At 40.5% G+C, this 19,768-nt stretch overlaps 1 long non-coding RNA gene across 1 annotated transcript; it reads right to left on the reverse strand.

Annotated features, from left to right (window-relative positions):
* Positions 1 to 8,635: 8,635 nt before the first annotated feature.
* Positions 8,636 to 9,362, reverse strand: LOC117316010. The gene is made up of 2 exons (XR_004529804.1): positions 8,962 to 9,362; positions 8,636 to 8,930 (listed from the first exon to the last, which is right to left on the reverse strand). It is a non-coding gene; the product is annotated as an uncharacterized LOC117316010 (long non-coding RNA).
* Between the last annotated feature and the right edge of the window lie 10,406 nt (positions 9,363 to 19,768).

Below are 19,768 nucleotides of genomic sequence, written 5' to 3' on the forward strand. Positions count from 1 at the left end.
ATACAATACACATTACAAAGGGAGGCAACCGTATATACAATACACAAATTACAAGGGGAGACAATCGTATATACAATACACATTACAAAGGGAGACAACCGTATATACAATACACATTACAAAGGGAGGCAACCGTATATACAAAACGCATTACAAAGGGAGACAATCGTATCTACAATACACATTACAAGGGGAGACAAACGTATCTACAATACACATTACAAAGGGAGGCAATATATATACAATACACATTACAAAGGGAGACAATCGTATAAACCAAACCGCTATAGAAAGGGAGACAACCATATCTACAATACACATTACAAAGGGAGACAATCGTATATGCAATACACATTACAAGGGGAGACAAACGTATATACAATACACATTACAAGGGGAGACAAACGTATCTACAATACACATTAAAAAGGGAGAAAATCGTATCTTCAATACACATTACAAATGGAGACAACTGTATATATGATACACATACCAGAGGGAGACAATCGTATCGATAATACACATTACAAAGGGAGACAACCGAATCTACAATATGCATTACAAAGGGAGACAACCGTATATACAATACACATTACAAAGGGAGAAACCGTTTCTACAATACACATTACAAAGGGAGACAACCATATCTACAATACACATTACAAAGGGAGACAATCGTATCTACAATACACATTTCAAAGGGATACAACCGTATCTACAATACACATTACAAAGGGAGACAACCGTATATACAATACACATTACAAAGGGAGACAACCGTATCTACAATACACATACCAAAGGGAGACAATCGTATATACAATACACATTACAAGGGGAGACAATCGTATATACAATATACATTACAAAGGGAGACAACCGTATCTACAATACACATTAAAAAGGGAGACAACCGTATCTACAATACACATAACAAAGGGAGACAATCGTATATACAATACACATTACAAAGGGAGACAATCGTATATACAATACACATTACAAAGGGAGACAATCGTATATACAATACACATTACAAAGGAGACAATCGTATATACAATACACATTACAAAGGGAGACAACCGTATATACCACACACATACATATATATAGCAAAAAGCCGCATTTCTGACTCATAAATTGACATCGGGGTGCGACCAATCAACACTACTCTGACATGTGACCAATCAACACCTCCGACTTATAAGCTGTCATGTGACCACACCTCCTAATTCCTCCCCTTTCAATTACCCCGGATTTACGAGTTGTCAGTAAAAGGCCTGACATTTATCCTCTATTACCAGATAGATAACAACACTTACAGTGTACGATCGATCTGGCAGCAAATTGTCTCCCACCCGGCCTCTATATCCGGCTCGACCCGACAATATACAGGATAGGACCTTCACAAACAACAATTACCTCGATATAAATACTCGCTGTATCAGACAATACGGAATACTTTAGTGAATTTTGGAGTTTGCTTATAGAAAACTTACTATAGTTACACAGCGAGAGAGACGGGGCATATGATTATGGTATGAAATTGGTATGCAAGGGCCGATGACCTTAGAATTTGTTACAGTCTACGTGTATTAGGACATATTGGGGGCAAGATTGAAATTCAATAAAATATACTTTTAGGACTCGTCAGTGATGTTAGGGACATCACACAGCTGTTTTGTCCTTTAAGGAATTTTCAGTGATGTTATGGACATCATACAGCTGTTTTGTCCTTTTAGGACTCGTCAGGGATGTTATGGACATCATACAGCTGTTTTGTCCTTTTAGGACTCGTCAGTGATGTTATGGACATCATACAGCTGTTTTGTCCTTTTAGGACTCGTCAGTGATGTTATGGACATCACACAGCTGTTTTGTCCTTTTAGGACTCGCAAGTGATGTTAGGGACATCATACAGCTGTTTTGTCCTTTAAGGAATTTTCAGTGATGTTAGGGACATCACACAGCTGTTTTGTCCTTTTAGGACTCTTTAGTGATGTTATGGACATCATACAGCTGTTTTGTCCTTTAGGACTCGTCAGTGATGTTATGGACATCATACAGCTGTTTTGTCCTTTTAGGACTCGTCAGTGATGTTATGGACATCATACAGCTGTTTTGTCCTTTTAGGACTCGTCAATGATGTTAGGGACATCATACAGCTGTTTCGTCCTTTTAGGAATTTTCAGTGATGTTAGGGACATCACACAGCTGTTTTGTCCTTTTAGGACTCTTTAGTGATGTTTTGGACATCATACAGCTGTTTTGTCCTTTTAGGACTCGTCAGTGATGTTATGGACATCATACAGCTGTTTTGTCCTTTTAGGACTCGTCAATGATGTTAGGGACATCATACAGCTGTTTCGTCCTTTTAGGAATTTTCAGTGATGTTAGGGACATCACACAGCTGTTTTGTCCTTTTAGGACTCTTTAGTGATGTTTTGGACATCATACAGCTGTTTTGTCCTTTTAGGACTCTTTAGTGATGTTATGGACATCATACAGCTGTTTTGTCCTTTTAGGACTCGTCAGTGATGTTATGGACATCATACAGCTGTTTTGTCCTTTTAGGACTCGTCAGTGATGTTATGGACATCATACAGCTGTTTTGTCCTTTTAGGACTCGTCAATGATGTTAGGGACATCATACAGCTGTTTCGTCCTTTTAGGAATTTTCAGTGATGTTAGGGACATCACACAGCTGTTTTGTCCTTTTAGGACTCTTTAGTGATGTTTTGGACATCATACAGCTGTTTTGTCCTTTTAGGACTCGTCAGTGATGTTATGGACATCATACAGCTGTTTTGTCCTTTTAGGACTCGTCAATGATGTTAGGGACATCATACAGCTGTTTCGTCCTTTTAGGAATTTTCAGTGATGTTAGGGACATCACACAGCTGTTTTGTCCTTTTAGGACTCTTTAGTGATGTTTTGGACATCATACAGCTGTTTTGTCCTTTTAGGACTCGTCAGTGATGTTATGGACATCATACAGCTGTTTTGTCCTTTTAGGACTCGTCAGTGATGTTAGGGACATCACACAGCTGTTTTGTCCTTTTAGGACTCTTTAGTGATGTTAAGGACATCATACAGCTGTTTTGTCCTTTTAGGACTCGTCAATGATGTTAGGGACATCATACAGCTGTTTCGTCCTTCTAGGACTCGTCAATGATGTTAGGGACATCATACAGCTGTTTTGTCCTTCTAGGACTCGTCAGTGATGTTAGGGACATCACACAGCTGTTTTGTCCCTTTAGGACTCTTTAGTGATGCTATGGACATCATACAGCTGTTTTGTCCTTTTAGGACTCTTTAGTGATGTTATGGACATCATACAGCTGTTTTGTCCTTCTAGGACTCGTCAGTGATGTTGTGAACATCATACAGCTGTTTTGTCCTTCTAGGACTCGTCAATGATGTTAGGGACATCATACAGCTGTTTTGTCCTTCTAGGACTCGTCTGTGATGTTAGGAACATCACAAAGCTGTTTCGTCCTTCTAGGACTCGTCAGTGATGTTATGGACATCATACAGCTGTTTTGTCCTTTTAGGACTCGTCAGTGATGTTATGGACACCATACAGCTGTTTTGTCCTTTTAGGAATTTTCAGTGATGTTAGGGACATCACACAGCTGTTTTGTCCTTTTAGGACTCTTTAGTGATGTTTTGGACATCATACAGCTGTTTTGTCCTTTTAGGACTCGTCAGTGATGTTAGGGACATCATACAGCTGTTTTGTCCTTTTAGGACTCGTCAGTGATGTTAGGGACATCACACAGCTGTTTTGTCCTTTTAGGACTCTTTAGTGATGTTTTGGACATCATACAGCTGTTTTGTCCTTTTAGGACTCGTCAGTGATGTTAGGGACATCATACAGCTGTTTTGTCCTTTTAGGACTCGTCAGTGATGTAAGGGACATCACACAGCTGTTTTGTCCTTTTAGGACTCTTAAGTGATGTTATGGACATCATACAGCTGTTTTGTCCTTTTATGACTCTTTAGTGATGTTATGGACATCATACAGCTGTTTTGTCCTTCTAGGACTCGTCTGTGATGTTAGGGACATCACAAAGCTGTTTCGTCCTTCTAGGACTCGTCAGTGATTGGGACATCAAACATCTAGGACTCGCCAATGATCTTATGGACATCATACAGCTATTTTGATGCTAAGGGTTTGAAAGAGTGATGAAAGGATTCTAAAGACATTTCAAAATGTCAATGGGGCGGTGCTTTTATTATTATTATTATTCAATAAATTTCATGATTTTTGATGTTGGATTTCGAACACCAAGCACCTGTGTATATACGTACATGTACATGTATCAAAGTAGAAGTTATTGTTTTAAGTATCATATAAACCAGTCTTGCTAATCCACATGGTAACCCAAAAATATTCATAGTATATGCATGGATCCGATAAAGAAGGGGGTCGGAATACACAGGGTATACCATATCATAATGCACTGCAATATTTACAGAAAACTCCCACTATAATATTTCTCTCTTCATTCTCATGTCATGCTGGACACATATTGCTTGGTCTTACAAAGTCCATAATGACGGACGGGACAAAATGTCGGGGAAACCCCCGTGGTCGGCCACGTGATCTCTATACTTTTTCACAGCCACTCGAACACCGGTCGCCCAGGGCCGCGATAGTGTAGTCGGTTAGAGCGCCGGCAATGTAACTGAAAATGAAGATCCGATAGATGATACGAAAGGGGACGGGGTTCGTAGTAAACTAAAGCGCATGTTGTCACATTCATCTTTACTGTGGGCGACCAAATATCTTGATTTAAATTTCTTTTATGCTCATGATTTTCCAAATGCGATTTTTTTATTGGCGACATCTTGATCGAAAATCAAAATAGAAATAATTGTCGGGATATACAGGGCAAGTGAAACAACATGCATATGATTTATATAATTGTACATGTGTAACTATTAGGTACAACACGCAATACACGACTCTTCACCACGTGATACAACACGTGATACAAACATTACGTAATACGTGGTGACCATGAGCTGACTGCACATCCGGGCAATTAGATAATACAATGTTCTGTCTTTTTTATCATAATGAACACGAGAACCCTAAATCGTCTTCATTGTGGTGTAAACCCACACACTCGTATCACTATGACAATCACGTGTCTATATGTTCCGCCGATAGGGGGCGCCCTTTGGTATCTGCTGGATGTCTGCTAGCACGTGCTATCCGGTGTATGTTTCACACGCCACGGGATCGTTACTCTCCCGGCTAATTAAGTCCCCGACAGGCTCATTAATTCCCTTGCTGACCTGCGTTTGATGGCGGGATTACCTCCCCTGAGCGCCGTGTGTATAGAACTCTTCAATGTGGAGGTGATATATCCGCTACATGGGCACTTGCTGTGATTGACGACAATTTGATGAGATTAGATTTTGATCAATGACATTGCTGATTGAAAGAACATAGTGTATGTATGCAGTGGTGTTCTGCTTATCACCTAACCTATCCACACATACAATAATAATGTACAGGACGATAGCAAAGCCAAAGGACTGGAGTATCAAATTTAATTAAACTTACCTGTGTTAACTATATCTAAGCGCTGGATCGATATCACCGTGTTACTGTTAGTCTAGACCTGTCCGCCATCACGCCTCATCCGGGCTTTACAATTCGCATGTAAACACGTGCAGTCGATATCCGGAAGTGACGTATTCAATCAATGGCGTCAAATCATCGATCTGACATTCCTGACACTTATAAGTTTGTGTCAAATATAGAAAGTAAACATAGGCACGTGACCATGTTCGAGAAATTGGCTACTATCTGGACTATTTTAACTCTGACGTAGTGACACATCGACATCAATAATCTGACTCCTACATCGTTAGTTGTGACGTCTTTTTTCTGCCTCTCCTCTTCCTGGGGACGCAATGAATTAAATATGGTTTTTGATTGGTCAATTGCTAGAGGACATACATACGTGTTGTTTACATATGATATATTTCCAGTACAAAATACAAACAATATATGATTAAATTCCAAGCCTGAGCTATTTCCAAGTTTTATTTTAACTATGATCTGTATTGCAGAATAATACATACCAAAATGCTAAACTTGTGATTTACCAAACAAATGGCTTTGACCAAAACCGCACATATATATATATTGCTTCAATTAAATTTCCTCACCCACATTGCCTCAACCAAATAACCTCAACAACATTGCCTCAATCAAATATCCTAAACCAGAATGTCTCATTTAAATTTCCTCATTCACACTGACTTAACCTTTTCCTCAGCAGCATTGCCTCTATAAAATGTCCTAAACCACATTGCCTCAATCAAATTTCTCAATCACGCTACCTCAATTAAATTTCCCCAACAGCATTGCCTCAATTAAATTTACTCAATTAAATTGCCTCACCCAAATTTTCTCAGTCACATTGCTTTAATCATAAACTAATATTGTCAAATCTATTGGTAATACTATTGTGTTAAAGTTTGTATGATGTTCACAGTGCAATCACTTCCGGTTGCTGCACGAACACTTCCGGTTGACTCATTTTATTTTTTTGGATGATGTCAGATTACGAAATGAACCAATCGAATTGCCCTATGGTCCCACGTGATCTTAAAAATGTTCAAAGAACAACTTAAAACCATTATATAATTTTAAGTCTTACTTTATTAACAAATCCTTGCGACCACTGTCCTTTGTTTATGATCCAATAGTTTTAGTAATTATGTTTATTATAGCTTAAAGATGATTATCTTGATTGTATACTACAATAGCTGAAGTCTTTATGCCACTGATTTGTACAACAGTACTCTGGGGTTCTGTGGAAAACTTTTGTGTAAAGTAAATTTACAAGTTTTGTCTTGAACGTTCGGAATTGGTAATATCTTTACATATTTCACACCTGACCAATCAAATTCCTTCGTTTTGTGTTACCAATGGATAGCAATATCATGTGAAAATTGTTATTAAAAAATGAAAAAAAGAAAGAAAAAAAAAAAGAAAAAAAGACAAAAAAGAGAGAGAGAGAGAGAGGGGATAACACGATTACAAAGAGATACGATGTTAGCGAAATGCCATCAATTTTATTTAAAATTAATTATTAGCCAAATTTTCTAACTCGACCTTCTTTCATCAAATTCTTTTGATGATTTGATGTGATTAGCTGTAGTTTCATTTTCGCGTTAAAAGTACCTTCATACGAGGGAATCAAAGGGGAGCGTTATCAGAATATTAATAGTCCGAGGTGTGACGTCACGATCCAGTGACTTTTGTAGGTGGTTCGTCCGGGTGTCACAATAATATGATTAATAAGAAAACAAGGTGTTCAGTTTTATGTGTCACAAAAACACACACAACACAAATGTTTTGCTGTGTGTCAATAAATCTGTCATAACAAAAATGTCAGAAATTCTGTCGGAACCCCAATGTCAGTAAATCTGTCGTAACCCCAATGTCAGTAAATTTGTTACAACCCCAATGTCAGTAAATCTGTCGTTACCCCAATGTCAGTAAATCTGTCACAACCCCAATGTCAGTTAATCTGTCGTAACCCCAATGTCAGTCAATCTGTCGTAACCCAAATGTCAGTTAATCTGTTACAACCCCAATGTCAGTCAATCTGTCGTAACCCCAATGTCAGTAAACCTGTCGTAACCCCAATGTCAGTCAATCTGTTGTAACCCCAATGTCAGTCAATCTGTCGTAACCCCAATGTCAGTAAATCTGTCGTAACCCCAATGTCAGTCAATCTGTCGTAACCCCAATGTCAGTCAATCTGTCGTAACCCCAATGTCAGTCAATCTGTCGTAACCCCAATGTCAGTCAATCTGTCGTAACCCCAATGTCAGTCAATCTGTCGTAACCCCAATGTCAGTCAATCTGTCGTAACCCCAATGTCAGTCAATCTGTCGTAACCCCAATGTCAGTAAATCTGTTGTAACCCCGATGTCAGTAAATCTGTCGTAACCCCAATGTCAGTCAATCTGTCGTAACCCCAATGTCAGTAAATCTGTCGTAACCCCAATGTCAGTAAATCTGTCGTAACCCCAATGTCAGTCAATCTGTCGTAACCCCAATGTCAGTAAATCTGTCGTAACCCCAATGTCAGTCAATCTGTCGTAACCCCAATGTCAGTAAATCTGTTGTAACCCCGATGTCAGTAAATCTGTCGTAACCCCAATGTCAGTAAATCTGTCGTAACCCCAATGTCAGTAAATCTGTCGTAACCCCAATGTCAGTAACTCTGTTACCAGGGTTTGACACTAACTGAAATGGTAGAGGAGCCCGCAGGGCTCCTAAAAAAAATATTCAAGGGGCCCTATGTAATTTTGTGGAGCCCGAACAGCGAGCGCCGAAGGCGCAAGCCGTAAGTTTCTAGGGGGGTCCGGGGGCATGCCCCCCCCCCGGAAATTTTTTTTTTCTAGATGCTCTGTGGTGCATTCTAGGCCATTTTTGGTGTATTTTGGAGCTTTTGTATTTGAGATATTTTTAAAGATATTTTTTGCAGTTAACATGGTTTGCATAGTAAATTATGTTTGGTGGTCCATCATACTTGATCATTGCTTGAGGAAATATGCTGAAAGGAAAAGAATTTAAAAAAAAACAACTAAAACAATGCTCATTTCAGTTTTTGTATTTGTTATTCCATATTCAACTAGTTTCTTAAGTTTTCAATGAAAAGTCTGTATGACTTTTGCTGGAGAGCAAGAAGGTCTCTCCTGGAGAGATCCTCATCCTCATCATCAGACTGGGAATCTGGCGTGAATGTTGCCCCTTCCTGAAGATCTTCCTCATCTACCTCTTCCTCCCCCTCATGCTCAGCTTGGTCCTCATGCAAATCAAGGGAAACTGGGATGACCTCATGCCCATCTGTCCGCTGAAAAACTGAACATTCCCTTGGGGTCTCCGATTTCTGAATAATTACTCAAACGCTTGAAACGTACTGATTTGCACGGGCCCTTATTACAAACGTACAAATGATACAGACTGTTATTCAAACGCTTGAAGCGTACTGACTTACACGGGCCCTTATTACAAACGTACAAATGATTCAGACTTTAAACAGTTATCAGCAATGATAATACGCACCTGACTTCAACCGGAAATACTTCCTACAGGATTGTTTAGGTCATCGTTCTACCGACGACGGTCGTGGTCAAGAAATAAACTCAGCATGAACATTTCGCACACGATTTCAGGTTTTTTTGGTGGATTTTGTGATCCGCGGGATAACAAATGGTTCTGAGATTAAGAGGACCGTCGGTCCTCCAAAAAATAGGATCGAGAAGACCGACATTGTTTTTTAGGGGCCTCGGTCCTCCGGTCTACCGTTAGTGTCGATCCCTGGTTACAACCCCAATGTCAGTTAATCTGTCGTAACCCCAATGTCAGTTAATCTGTCGTAACCCCAATGTCAGTAAATCTGTCGTAACCCCAATGTCAGTAAATCTGTCGTAACCTCAATGTCAGTCAATCTGTCGTAACCCCAATGTCAGTAAATCTGTTGTAACCCCAATGTCAGTCAATCTGTTGTAACCCCAATGTCAGTAAATCTGTCGTAACCCCAATGTCAGTCAATCTGTCGTAACCCCAATGTCAGTCAATCTGTCGTAACCCCAATGTCAGTCAATCTGTCGTAACCCCAATGTCAGTCAATCTGTTGTAACCCCAATGTCAGTCAATCTGTTGTAACCCCAATGTCAGTCAATCTGTTGTAACCCCAATGTCAGTAAATCTGTCGTTACCCCAATGTCAGTCAATCTGTCGTAACCCCAATGTCAGTCAATCTGTCGTAACCCCAATGTCAGTAAATCTGTTACAACCCCAATGTCAGTCAATCTGTCGTAACCCCAATGTCAGTAAATCTGTCGTAACCCCAATGTCAGTAAATCTGTTACAACCCCAATGTCAGTCAATCTGTCGTAACCCCAATGTCAGTCAATCTGTCGTAACCCCAATGTCAGTAAATCTGTCGTAACCCCAATGTCAGTAAATCTGTTACAACCCCAATGTCAGTCAATCTGTCGTAACCCCAATGTCAGTCAATCTGTCGTAACCCCAATGTCAGTAAATCTGTTACAACCCCAATGTCAGTCAATCTGTCGTAACCCCAATGTCAGTCAATCTGTCGTAACCCCAATGTCAGTCAATCTGTCGTAACCCCAATGTCAGTAAATCTGTCGTAACCCCAATGTCAGTAAATCTGTTACAACCCCAATATCAGTAAATCTGTTACAACCCCAATGTCAGTAAATCTGTTGTAACCCCAATGTCAGTCAATCTGTCGTAACCCCAATGTCAGTACATCTGTCGTAACCCCAATGTCAGTAAATCTGTCGTAACCCCAATGTCAGTAAATCTGTCGTAACCCCAATGTCAGTCAATCTGTCGTAACCCCAATGTCAGTCAATCTGTTACAACCCCAATGTCAGTAAATCTGTCGTAACCCCAATGTCAGTAAATCTGTTACAACCCCAATGTCAGTAAATCTGTCGTAACCCCAATGTCAGTAAATATGTCGTAACCCCAATGTCAGTAAATCTATCGTAACCCCAATGTCAGTCAATCTGTCGTAACCCCAATGTCAGTAAATCTATCGTAACCCCAATGTCAGTAAATCTGTTACAACCCCAATGTCAGTAAATCTGTTACAACCCCAATGTCAGTAAATCTGTCACAACCCCAATGTCAGTAAATCTGTCGTAACCCCAATGTCAGTCAATCTGTCGTAACCCCAATGTCAGTAAATCTGTCGTAACCCCAATGTCAGTAAATCTGTCGTAACCCCAATGTCAGTTAATCTGTCGTAACCCCAATGTCAGTAAATCTGTCGTAACCCCAATGTCAGTAAATCTGTCGTAACCCCAATGTCAGTAAATCTGTCGTAACCCCAATGTCAGTCAATCTGTCGTAACCCCAATGTCAGTAAATCTGTCGTAACTCCAATGTCAGTCAATCTGTCGTAACCCCAATGTCAGTAAATCTGTCGTAACTCCAATGTCAGTCAATCTGTCGTAACCCCAATATCAGTAAATCTGTCGTAACCCCAATGTCAGTCAATCTGTCGTAACCCCAATGTCAGTCAATCTGTCGTAACCCCAATGTCAGTAAATCTGTCGTAACCCCAATGTCAGTCAATCTGTCGTAACCCCAATGTCAGTAAATCTGTTACAACCCCAATGTCAGTCAATCTGTCGTAACCCCAATGTCAGTAAATCTGTCGTAACCCCAATGTCAGTCAATCTGTCGTAACCCCAATGTCAGTAAATCTGTCGTAACCCCAATGTCAGTAAATCTGTCGTAACCCCAATGTCAGTAAATCTGTCGTAACCCCAATGTCAGTAAATCTGTCGTAACCCCAATATCAGTAAATCTGTTACAACCCAATGTCAGTAAATCTGTCGTAACCCCAATGTCAGTAAATCTGTCGTAACCCCAATGTCAGTAAATCTGTTACAACCCCAATGTCAGTAAATCTGTCGTAACCCCAATGTCAGTCAATCTGTCGTAACCCCAATGTCAGTCAATCTGTCGTAACCCCAATGTCAGTAAATATGTCGTAACCCCAATGTCAGTAAATCTGTTACAACCCCAATGTCAGTAAATCTGTCGTAACCCCAATGTCAGTCAATCTGTCGTAACCCCAATGTCAGTAAATCTGTCGTAACCCCAATGTCAGTAAATATGTCGTAACCCCAATGTCAGTAAATCTGTCGTAACCCCAATGTCAGTAAATCTGTCGTAACCCCAATGTCAGTAAATCTGTCATAACCCCAATGTCAGTAAATCTGTTACAACCCCAATGTCAGTAAATCTGTTACAACCCCAATGTCAGTAAATCTATCGTAACCCCAATGTCAGTCAATCTGTCGTAACCCCAATGTCAGTAAATCTGTCGTAACCCCAATGTCAGTAAATCTGTCGTAACCCCAATGTCAGTAAATCTGTCGTAACCCCAATGTCAGTAAATCTGTCGTAACCCCAATGTCAGTCAATCTGTCGTAACCCCAATGTTAGTCAATCTGTCGTAACCCCAATGTCAGTAAATCTGTCGTAACCCCAATGTCAGTAAATCTGTCGTAACCCCAATGTCAGTAAATCTGTAACAACCCCAATGTCAGTAAATCTGTCGTAACCCCAATATCAGTAAATCTGTTACAACCCCAATGTAAGTAAATCTGTTACAACCCCAATGTCAGTCAATCTGTCGTAACCCCAATGTCAGTACATCTGTCGTAACCCCAATGTCAGTAAATCTGTCGTAACCCCAATGTCAGTCAATCTGTCGTAACCCCAATGTCAGTAAATCTGTTACAACCCCAATGTCAGTCAATCTGTCGTAACCCCAATGTCAGTCAATCTGTTACAACCCCAATGTCAGTAAATATGTCGTAACCCCAATGTCAGTAAATCTGTCGTAACCCCAATGTCAGTAAATCTGTCGTAACCCCAATAACAGTAAATCTGTTGTAACCCCAATGTCAGTCAATCTGTCGTAACCCCAATGTCAGTCAATCTGTTACAACCCCAATGTCAGTAAATCTGTTACAACCCCAATGTCAGTAAATCTGTCGTAACCCCAATGTCAGTAACTCTGTCGTAACCCCAATGTCAGTAAATCTGTAACAGCCCCAATGTCAGTAAATCTGTTACAACCCCAATGTCAGTCAATCTGTTACAACCCCAATGTCAGTAAATCTGTTACAACCCCAATGTCAGTCAATCTGTCGTAACCCCAATGTCAGTAAATCTGTCGTAACCCCAATGTCAGTAAATCTGTCGTAACCCCAATAACAGTAAATCTGTTGTAACCCCAATGTCAGTAAATCTGTCGTAACCCCAATGTCAGTCAATCTGTCGTAACCCCAATGTCAGTAAATCTGTCGTAACCCCAATGTCAGTAAATCTGTTACAACCCCAATGTCAGTAAATCTGTTACAACCCCAATGTCAGTAAATCTGTCGTAACCCCAATGTCAGTCAATCTGTCGTAACCCCAATGTCAGTAAATCTGTTACAACCCCAATGTCAGTAAATCTGTCGTAACCCCAATGTCAGTCAATCTGTCGTAACCCCAATGTCAGTCAATCTGTTACAACCCCAATGTCAGTAAATCTGTAACAACCCCAATGTCAGTGAATCTGTCGTAACCCCAATGTCAGTCAATCTGTCGTAACCCCAATGTCAGTAAATCTGTCGTAACCCCAATGTCAGTAAATCTGTCGTAACCCCAATGTCAGTCAATCTGTCGTAACCCCAATGTCAGTAAATCTGTCGTAACCCCAATGTCAGTCAATCTGTCGTAGCCCCAATGTCAGTAAATCTGTCGTAACCCCAATGTCAGTCAATCTGTTACAACCTCAATGTCAGTCAATCTGTCGTAACCCCAATGTCAGTAAATATGTCGTAACCCCAATGTCAGTCAATGTGTCGTAACCCCAATGTCAGTAAATCTGTCGTAACCCCGATGTCAGTCAATCTGTTACAACCCCAATGTCAGTAAATCTGTCGTAACCCCAATGTCAGTAAATATGTCGTAACCCCAATGTCAGTCAATGTGTCGTAACCCCAATGTCAGTAAATCTGTCGTAACCCCAATGTCAGTAAATCTGTCGTAACCCCAATGTCAGTCAATCTGTCGTAACCCCAATGTCAGTAAATCTGTCGTAACCCCAATGTCAGTCAATCTGTTACAACCCCAATGTCAGTAAATCTGTCGTGACCCCAATGTCAGTAAATCTGTCGTAACCCCAATGTCAGTCAATCTGTTACAACCCCAATGTCAGTAAATCTGTAACAACCCCAATGTCAGTAAATATGTCGTAACCCCAATGTCAGTAAATCTGTCGTAACCCCAATGTCAGTAAATCTGTTACAACCCCAATGTCAGTCAATCTGTAACAACCCCAATGTCAGTAAATCTGTCGTAACCCCAATGTCAGTAAATCTGTCGTAACCCCAATGTCAGTAAATCTGTTACAACCCCAATGTCAGTAACTCTGTCGTAGCCCCAATGTCAGTAAATCTGTCGTAACCCCAATGTCAGTAAATCTGTTACAACCCCAATGTCAGTCAATCTGTCGTAACCCCAATGTCAGTAAATCTGTCGTAACCCCAATGTCAGTCAATCTGTCGTAACCCCAATGTCAGTCAATCTGTTGTAACCCCAATGTCAGTAAATATGTCGTAACCCCAATGTCAGTCAATCTGTCGTAACCCCAATGTCAGTCAATCTGTTGTAACCCCAATGTCAGTAAATCTGTCGTAACCCCAATGTCAGTAAATCTGTTACAACCCCAATGTCAGTAAATCTGTTACAACCCCAATGTCAGTAAATCTGTCGTAACCCCAATGTCAGTCAATCTGTCGTAACCCCAATGTCAGTCAATCTGTTGTAACCCCAATGTCAGTAAATATGTCGTAACCCCAATGTCTGTCAATCTGTCGTAACCCCAATGTCAGTCAATCTGTTGTAACCCCAATGTCAGTAAATCTGTCGTAACCCCAATGTCAGTAAATCTGTTACAACCCCAATGTCAGCCAATCTGTCGTAACCCCAATGTCAGTAAATCTGTTACAACCCCAATGTCAGTCAATCTGTCGTAACCCCAATGTCAGTAAATCTGTCGTAACCCCAATGTCAGTAAATCTGTTACAACCCCAATGTCAGTCAATCTGTCGTAACCCCAATGTCAGTTAATCTGTCGTAACCCCAATGTCAGTTAATCTGTCGTAACCCCAATGTCAGTAAATATGTCGTTACCCCAATGTCAGTAAATCTGTCGTAACCCCAATGTCAGTAAATCTGTTACAACCCCAATGTCAGTAACTCTGTCGTAGCCCCAATGTCAGTAAATCTGTCGTAACCCCAATGTCAGTCAATCTGTCGTAACCCCAATGTCAGTAAATCTGTCATAACCCCAATGTCAGTAAATCTGTTACAACCCCAATGTCAGTCAATCTGTCGTTACCCCAATGTCAGTAAATCTGTCGTAACCCCAATGTCAGTAAATCTGTCACAACCCCAATGTCAGTAAATCTGTCGTAACCCCAATGTCAGTAAATCTGTTACAACCCCAATGTCAGTAAATCTGTCGTAACCCCAATGTCAGTAAATCTGTTACAACCCCAATGTCAGTAAATCTGTCGTAACCCCAATGTCAGTAAATCTGTTACAACCCCAATGTCAGTAAATCTGTCGTAACACCAATGTCAGTAAATCTGTCGTAACCCCAATGTCAGTCATTCTGTCGTAACCCGAATGTCAGTAAATCTGTCGTAACCCCAATGTCAGTCAATCTATCGTAACCCCAATGTCAGTAAATCTGTCGTAACCCCAATGTCAGTCAATCTATCGTAACCCCAATGTCAGTAAATCTGTTACAACCCCAATGTCAGTGAATCTGTCGTAACCCCAATGTCAGTAAATCTGTCGTAACCCCAATGTCAGTAAATCTATCGTAACCCCAATGTCAGTAAATCTGTCGTAACCGCAATGTCAGTAAATCTGTCGTAACCCCAATGTCAGTAAATCTGTCGTAACCCCAATGTCAGTAAATCTGTCGTAACCCCAATGTCAGTAAATCTGTCGTAACCCCAATGTCAGTAAATCTGTCGTAACCCCAATGTCAGTAAATCTGTCGTAACCCCAATGTCAGTACATCTGTCGTAACCCCAATGTCAGTAAATCTGTTACAACCCCAATGTCAGTAAATCTGTCGTAACCCCAATGTCAGTCAATCTGTTGTAACCCCAATGTCAGTAAATCTGTTACAACCCCAATGTCAGTAAATCTGTTACAACCCCAATGTCAGTCAATCTGTCGTTACCCCAATGTCAGTAAATCTGTCGCAACCCCAATGTCAGTAAATCTGTCGTAACCCCAATGTCAGTAAATCTGTCGTAACCCCAATGTCAGTAAATCTGTTACAACCCCAATGTCAGTCAATCTGTCGTAACCCCAATGTCAGTAAATCTGTCGTAGCCCCAACGTCAGTAAATCTGTCGTAGCCCCAATGTCAGTCAATCTGTCGTAACCCCAATGTCAGTCAATCTGTCGTAACCCCAATGTCAGTAAATTTGTCGTAACCCCAATTTCAGTAAATCTGTCGTAACCCCAATGTCAGTAAATCTGTCGTAACCCCAATGTCAGTAAATCTGTCGTAACCCCAATGTCAGTAAATCTGTCGTAACCCCAATGTCAGTAAATCTGTAACAACCCCAATGTCAGTAAATCTGTTACAACCCCAATGTCAGTAAATCTGTAACAACCCCAATGTCAATAAATCTGTCGTAACCCCAATGTCAGTAAATCTGTCACAACCGCAATGTCAGTAAATCTGTCGTAACCCCAATGTCAGTTAATCTGTCGTAACCCCAATGTCAGTAAATCTGTCATAACAAAAATGTCAGAAATTCTGTCGTAACCCCAATGTCAGTAAATCTGTCGTAACCCCAATGTCAGTCAATCTGTCGTAACCCCAATGTCAGTAAATCTGTCATAACCCCAATGTCAGTCAATCTGTCGTAACCCCAATGTCAGTAAATCTGTCGTAACCCTAATGTCAGTCAATCTGTCGTAACCCCAATGTCAGTTAATCTGTCGTAACCCCAATGTCAGTAAATCTGTTACAACAAAAATGTCAGAAATTCTGTCGTAACCCCAATGTCAGTAAATCTGTTACAACAAAAATGTCAGAAATTCTGTCGTAACCCCAATGTCAGTAAATATGTCGTAACCCCAATGTCAGTAAATCTGTCGTAACCCCAATGTCAGTAAATCTGTTACAACCCCAATGTCAGTAAATCTGTCGTAACCCCAATGTCAGTCAATCTGTCGTACCCCAATGTCAGTAAATCTGTCGTAACCCCAATGTCAGTCAATCTGGCGTAACCCCAATTGTCAGTCAATCTGTCGTAACCCCGAATGTTCAGCCCAATCTGTTACCAACCCCAATGTCAGTAAATCTGTCGCAACCCCAATGTAAGTAAATCTGTCGTAACCCCAATGTCAGTAAATCTTGTAACACCCCGAATGTCAGTAAATCTGTCCGTAACCACAATGTCAGTCCAATCTGTCGTAACCCCATGTCAGTAATCTGTAACAACCCCAATGTCAGTAAATCTGTCGTAATCCCAATGTCAGTAAATCTGTCGTAACCCCAATGTCAGTAAATCTGTCGTAACCCCAATGTCAGTAAATCTGTCGTAACCCCAATGTCAGTAAATCTGTCGTAACCCCCAATGTCAGAAAATCTGTTACAACCCCAATGTCAGTAAATCTGTCGTAACCCCAATGTCAGTAAATCTGTCGTAACCCCAATGTCAGTAAATCTGTAACAACCCCAATGTCAGTAAATCTGTCGTAATCCCAATGTCAGTAAATCTGTCGTAACCCCAATGTCAGTAAATCTGTCGTAACCCCAATGTCAGTAAATCTGTCGTAACCCCAATGTCAGTAAATCTGTCACAACCCCAATGTCAGTAAATCTGTCGTAACCCCAATGTCAGTAAATCTGTCGTAACCCCAATGTCAGTAAATCTGTCGTAACCCCAATGTCAGTCAATCTGTCGTAACCCCAATGTCAGTTAATCTGTCGTAACCCCAATGTCAGTAAATATCCCCACCCGACTATTGTCGTAAGTTTATCACATCCCTAACCCGGCTATTGGCACAAGTTTGTCACATCCCGAACCCGGCTATTGGCACAAGTTTGTCACATCCCGAACCCGGCTATTGGCACAAGTTTGTCACATCCCGAACGCCATATTTATCGTGATAACTGATGTAATATGTATCGTGATAACAGTGGCCATATTTATTGTGATAACAGTGACCATATTTATTGTGATAAATGTAGAATGTTCGCCTTTCAATAGAATTATATTTCAAACAGCGCCTTATAAATCGTGTTAATTTCTTTTTTCGTCATTTATTATTTTCCATTTTTTATTATTTCATATTCACAATTCTTTTTTTTTGATATTGTTTCGCTTGTACCAACATCACTGATTTTTGCCCTTTTAATTTCGTGGATCAAATCTGAAACACCAAGTATTGCCAGCTGCCCATCCAGTCATTAGTTACTACAAATGTTCAAACCGAGAATAAAATTTAAATCCAATACATGTACATATTTTTGATAATTCTAATATATAATTATTGCCTTTTAATAAGGTCGATACAAAGTTTTATTAACCCGAAAAAAAGTTATAAATGCAAATTTTGTTTTGTAATTTCGATAGGTGTGAAAACATACATTTTTGAAGTTTTTGTTTTATTTTTTATTGCTAACAGGAAGCATTTAATAGTTGAACAATAGTATCTAAGATCGTCCATGTTGGTTCGAGGTACATCTGAAGATTTTTAACGAAATTTTTAGATGTCCAGAAGCAGTAATCCCTTCATTACGCATATGGTTATGTGTAGAAGTCAATGCGTATGCGCTCGAAGGACATTAATCCCCTCCTCTCTCTACTCCCCCCCCCCCCCCCCCCCCCCCCCCCCCCCCAACTCTAACTAGAATCGTCAGCATGTAAATTTTGGAGAGCCTTAGCTTATCAGTGTCGTGTTAACGTCAAGGTGAGCACTAATCCTTCTTAGCAGGAGAGAGATTTCTTCCAACCGAGATCGTAATTTGTATGACGTCACAAAGACAAACAGACGAATTAATGAAAACTGTAGCAGACAACATACCTCATTGCAATACTGAGGTCAACAAGGGTCGATAGGGGTCAACATGGGGTCAACAGGGGTCAACATTTCTAATCAATTTCTCAGAAATAGGAATGTCAAATTTGTTTGGAAACTTAGCTAACACGAGAAAGCTTGTTTTTGAAGGGCAAAATGTGTGTATCATCACAGCGCATGATTTGTGGCGTAGAATATGTTGCTTTTCACTTCTGTGTTTTGACATACCTAGCCGCAAGGTTGTGTTTCTATCTATCGGGCGACAGGTACCAATTTAGACCATTTCCTCGCGCTCGTAATGATAGACCGGGTTTTGGAGCGCGTGGACAGCCTTAATGGTTCTCCCTCCAGGTGTCAGCACCTCCATTAGTTCGATACAAATCACTGGGTCGCCACGTCAACGACATGCGCGTGCATCGTTGTCATGGTTACTTCCCCTGATCTGAGCGATACCCCACACAGCTCGTCCACCTAAAAGCGATACAATGTATTGTCGGAGTCATGACACCTTTATGAACCTAATCAAGTCAAGTATTCATAATCAAACAGTTTTAGAAAACAAATATATTGCCGCTTCCATTAATAGGACTGATAAGGGACAGTTAGTATAAATAACTTGAAAACAGGACGTAAACATCCCACCTACAACCTGACTCTTCCTTCTTCCCGGCTTACTTCCTCCTTCCTTCTGTCTTTGTTCTCTGTCTTTTTCACAATCCGTCATCCTCTTAACTTAAGTGTAATACTTCTCTCCTCTTATGTATATCTGAATAGTATCCTAACCCATCCTCGTACCTCAGATATCCGACAATTCGTCCGTCACTCCTTCCTGCAATTGTACTGTACACAAGCTCTACACAGATTTGACGTTCTGTTCATTCTCAGACAATGTAAAGAACGCCAAACCTTGGTAAAGATTGACTATACATCACACCATCTTCCTTTCATAAAGCCCTCCAATATCTAAATAATATCCCGTTTTTACTTGTTTCTGACAATCGGGAATGCTCGACTCTTTCCGTGAACATTCTTTGCAATATTCTTCTATATGGAAACTGCCGA

This window comes from Pecten maximus, chromosome 17 (assembly GCF_902652985.1).
Source record: "Pecten maximus chromosome 17, xPecMax1.1, whole genome shotgun sequence".
Lineage (NCBI taxonomy): Eukaryota > Metazoa > Mollusca > Bivalvia > Pectinida > Pectinidae > Pecten > Pecten maximus.